At 38.1% G+C, this 5,024-nt stretch overlaps 1 pseudogene; it reads right to left on the reverse strand.

Moving 5' to 3' along the window:
• Nucleotides 1–759: 759 nt before the first annotated feature.
• Nucleotides 760–878, reverse strand: LOC145259328 (5S ribosomal RNA; annotated as a pseudogene).
• Nucleotides 879–5,024: the final 4,146 nt, after the last annotated feature.

The raw sequence follows: 5,024 nt of genomic DNA on the forward strand, positions 1-5,024 counted from the left end.
ACGAATATTTGATCTACAGACTTGAAAGTTGTTATGCAGGGTACTCAGAAAAGTAGAAAATATTTTGATCACTGTCATATTTGGTACTAATCTCTCACGCGTGTATAAAAGGTGTCGAAAGATCATCTAGGCCCCAGCCTGTAACCCATCGACGAAATGTTGCATCCCTCTGCCTGTTTTACAAGTATTTTAATGGTAAATGCTTCAATGAACTACAAGCATTTGTACACTTTCGACGTAAATACTCCTGACAAACCCGATAAGCAGCAAAATCCCACCCCTACACAATAGAAATCCCCAGATTCCAGAAAGCCTCCTACTCTAATAGTTTCTTCCCCAGAATTGCTAGACTTTGGGATTCCCTTCCGGGTTCCTGCTTCCCAATCTGTACTGACATGCAGAAGTTCAAGTGTAATGAAAAATGACATCTTGTTGCTCAACTCCCTACATAGTATCCCTGCAATTTATGTCTTTAATAGTAGCCCCCTACATCAAAGGTGGACTGCGCCTTGTTTGGAATGAAGATGCAATAAAAAAGTCACATTGTGTGTGTGTGTGTGTGTGTAAGTTCTATCATTGTAGTGTGCGTGTGCAGTCAGCACCAACCCTATTCAGGGGTTAACCGGCCTCCTCTCAAGGAGGAAGTTTCATGGGAATATGAAATTCACAAGCGGTCCCCAGTCGCATGTATATCCCCATTAGGGGAGATGACGACGTTAGGTTTTTGCAACTTTTTGCAGGGAGGTGTCGACATCCTCCTACATACAGTACCTGGACTTCCCAAATTGGTCACCCATTTTAGTAATGACCAGGCTCAACGTTGCTTAACTTCGGTGATCTGACGGGAACCGGTGTGTCAACGTGATTATGCCGTATCATTGTAGGTTACAAAACGACTGCAAATTCCACAAAACGCTTATTTATATGTCTGACAATGTTCTTAAATATATTTTGTACAGAAATTCATCCGATAAGTATCGAAAATCGAAAAAAATCTTAAAAATAGCTTTTCTCTCTTATAGATAAAAAAGAATAATTTTTACAGGGAATATTTTAGGTTACACCGGCAAGAAAGATAAAAAAATATCAACGAATATTTCGTCTTAAAAAATAAAGTCTTATTATAATCTGGAGATATATGATAGATCATTCGACTGCAGATCGAATAATCCCATGTTCAAGCCCGAGTGTATCTCACCATTTTATTTTAATTTTTTTTTCTTTTCAATGAGTTCAATTTAAGATAAATAAGAGGTACCATTTAAAATCACCGCAAATCATTTCTTCGTTTGCATATTTTAAAACTAAACATTATTCAGAAGTGACGTTTTCGAGGATTCATCGTCAAGCCCAAATATCAGCTGACGTAATATTTTAATTGTTGTGTCGTGGAACAACAGTGAAAATAAGAACAATCAAGTCGAGGTTCGGTTAAGGAACAAGTGTATTAACAATAATATACAAAAATAGGAAAGCGTGTATATCTGCTGGGCACTCGGCTAGCAGTTGAAGTGCAGTCGCATCTCTTTCACCAGTGTCGGAATTACTAGCGTTATTTATAGTTCTAATCGGTGTAAATTCCTCTGTTCAAGGAAGGCCGGTATAACACCCACCCTTTGAAAATATCCCGTCTGGGATTAATAACGTTTTTGTTTTGGGTTACCCCTAATCAATTCTGTTGACTTCCGTTTTCTGTTTGATCTTCTGTTCTCCAGAGCTGTCTCTGGTATAGGCACCTTAAAAGTCTCAAACACTGTGTCCATGATGCCCTCCTCGGGCGATCTGTTCACCTCACTGTTCGAGTATCTTTCTCGAATTTGGTTAGTGTGACGTTTGTGCACGAAGTCTCGTCCCTTAATCATGTAGAACATGTTGCCTATTTGTTTCTCAATAATGCCGGACTCTCAGAAAGTCTTAATATTTTTGTGAATCTTGTAGAAGATTTTTTCACCAACTTTATACCGTTTTTTTTTTGTTATCAGTTATTTGAGGTTTTGCCTATCCTGGTTTGGTAACAACTTGTGAAAAATCGATTTAATCTTGCGTCCAAACATAACCTCAGCAGGTGTCTTCGACATTTCGATGTTTGCATTCGAAGTGACTATGTAAACTTGTAAAAACTGTTGGAATAACTTATCCATCGGCGACCCACTAGCTTTTTTTCAGAGCTCTCTTGAATGTGTCAACGAATTTCTCTGCTTGTCCATTATTCTTGGGTGGTATGACGGAATGGTTATATGCTCGATTAGATGATCCTCGCAAAAATGTTTAAATTCGGTACACATAAATTGCGTTCCATTGTCTGTGACAATGCAATCTACTACTCCAAACCTAGCGAATAGTTCATACAGGAAGTTGATAGTTACCTCGGGTGTGGGATTTTTACATTTTAATACTTCCGGCCATTTAGATAGGCTGTCTACAACAATGATATAGTAGAACCCATCTTGCGGTCCTGCAAAATCTGAATGAATCCTAGACCAAAGTCGGTCCGGTTTTGCCCACGATCCGAATTGAGTCGGAGGAGTTTTCATAGCTAATGCGCATCCTCTACACTCCCTGATTTTTCCTTCTATATCCTTATCCATGTTTGGCCAATAAACGAAAAAGCGCATAAGGCTTTTCATTCTTGATATACCTGGATGTCCTACATGAATTCCTTGAGCATTCTTTTCTGTAATGTCGCAGGAATTACGACCCTGTCGCTATATAACAGGACATTATCGCAAATTGAATACATTTCTTCATCCAATTCGTTATTGTTGATCCTTTCTTTCGTGTGTATAAGACATTCGTCCACCTCTGCCTTACTCTTAATCTCATCAAGCGTTACTGGAAGTTCCCTTATTTTTTACTTCAACTTCTGCTTGAGTGGCTGCTATTACCATATCCTCCAATGGTTCTGTCTGCTTAAGTATTAACCTCGATAACCCGTCTGCATGACCAAAAATTTGAAATTTGTAATTCAGAAGTATGGTACCCCATTTTTGAAGTCTATTCGCCGTATGTTGTGGTAGTCCCTTTTTCGATCCAAAAATCGTTAATAATGGTTTGTGGTGTGTTTGTAACAGAAATTGCCTACCGTGCAGAAAACGATGAAATTTCTTTACCGCGAATATAATGCTTAGCGCCTCTTTTTCAATTTGTGAGTAGTTCTTTTCGGCTGGCAAAAGTGATCGGGATGAATGTGCTTTGGGTTTCACTTTTCCATCATACATTTTTGTGTAAAATGCATGCTCCTCTGCCATAGGAGCTGGCATTGCTTGCAACTATAATTTCACGCTTGGGATTGTAATGTCAGACGTTAAAGGGTCTTTAATTTCCCGAAATGCTTCTTCGCACTCTTGCGTCCAGACCCATTTTTGGTCTTTCCTTAACAGTTCATTTAAAGGCGACCTTAGTTTATGCATATTTGGCACAAATACATTGTAGTAATTTGCCAAACCTAAGAAACTTTGTAAAGACGCAATATTTTCTGGAGCAGACATATTCTTTATTGCACTCGATCTATCTGGATCCGGCCTTTTTCCATGTTTATCGATGATTTGCACCAAGTATTTTATTTTCTCCATGAAAAATGTACATTTTTCCTGTTTTACTTTAAATCCATAATCCTGGATCCGTTTACATGAGCTTTGTGTTGTTCTTTGCTAGCGCTTTTCAATAACACATCGTCCAGGTACCCTACTGCAAAATCCAACCCATTTAATATAATGTCCATAATTTGCTGAAAAATCGCAGGGGCGACTTTGACCCCAAAAGGAAGTCTGGCAAACTTGTACAATCCCTTATGGTATTAATACATAGCAGCTTTGAACACTCCTCATCGACTGGAACTTGTAAGTACGCGTCACTGAGGTCGATTTTAGAAAAATATTTCCCTCCACTCAGTTTCGCAAATATTTCTTCAGGGCTCAGAAGAGGAAAATGGTGATCTTGTAATACCATGTTTAAGCCTGTCGCGAAGTCGGCGCAAACCCGAATCTCCTTACTCTTCTTTTTGATGTAAACCGTTGGTGCAGCCCACTCACTGTGATCAATTTTTCTGATGACACCCATGTTTTCGAGTCTTTCTAATTCACCGTCTATCTGTTCTATAGCGGCGTATGGAACATTTCTTTTCTTTCTGAACACTGAATGTTCATTTACTTTTACGTCAAATTTTGCTACCGCTTTTGTACACCTTCCCAAACCGCCTGAGAATACGTCTGGGAAATTCTCTTTTAACTCCCTCTTAAGTTTTTATGCCTCCACATTCGAATCCTCAACTTTTTGACAAAATTAGCTTAAAGGCAGATCCCATAGTCTAAACTTTTCGAACAGATAAGTTCAAAGAGGTTTTTTGATTTTCGCATGACAAAAATTCTTGCTTTTTCGGCCCTGTTCTGGAAAAAAAATATTCGTCAATAATTCTCCTTCGAAGGTAATTTTTTCGCCACTGACGCTTCTCGCCGTTTTATGTGATTTAATCATAGTGGGTCTCCAAAGCCTCTTCCATGTCTGTACATTAATAATTGAAATGTCAGACCCACTATCAAGCTGTAGCCTTACTTTTTTTTTTGTAAAAACATAGCAAAAATAAAATCCGTCGCTTTAAATATCCGACAAATTCGTATGGGAAACTTCAAATTTTTTTTTTACCCTCTTTGCCTTTTGCAAAAATGGTTTAATTCTTTACGTGTTTGCTAAAGCACAAATGACGTACGCGAATAATTATTTTTCACGATCCCTTTTTCTCTTGACAAAGTCAAGCATGTTTTTTTTTTTTTTTCAAATTCCAGATGTTATCGAAATAACAATAAGCTTACACGATATTTGCTAGTTGGTTTCGGACATTTAACTTTGCAGAAGAAAATTCTTACCGTAGGAAAAATGGCTTCTGGTGAAGCAAAAATGAACCCTTTTCCCCTTTCTAAAACACTGGGTAAATAATTGACAACATTCGCGTTTTTCACTGTAGATTTTGGTAGCAAGTTTTTTCCCGTCACCAAATTACTATTGTTATTGTAGTAATTAATTCGTTG

This window comes from Euprymna scolopes, chromosome 34 (genome assembly GCF_053919585.1).
Source record: "Euprymna scolopes isolate OS-2025 chromosome 34, ASM5391958v1, whole genome shotgun sequence".
Taxonomy (NCBI): Eukaryota; Metazoa; Mollusca; class Cephalopoda; order Sepiida; family Sepiolidae; genus Euprymna; species Euprymna scolopes.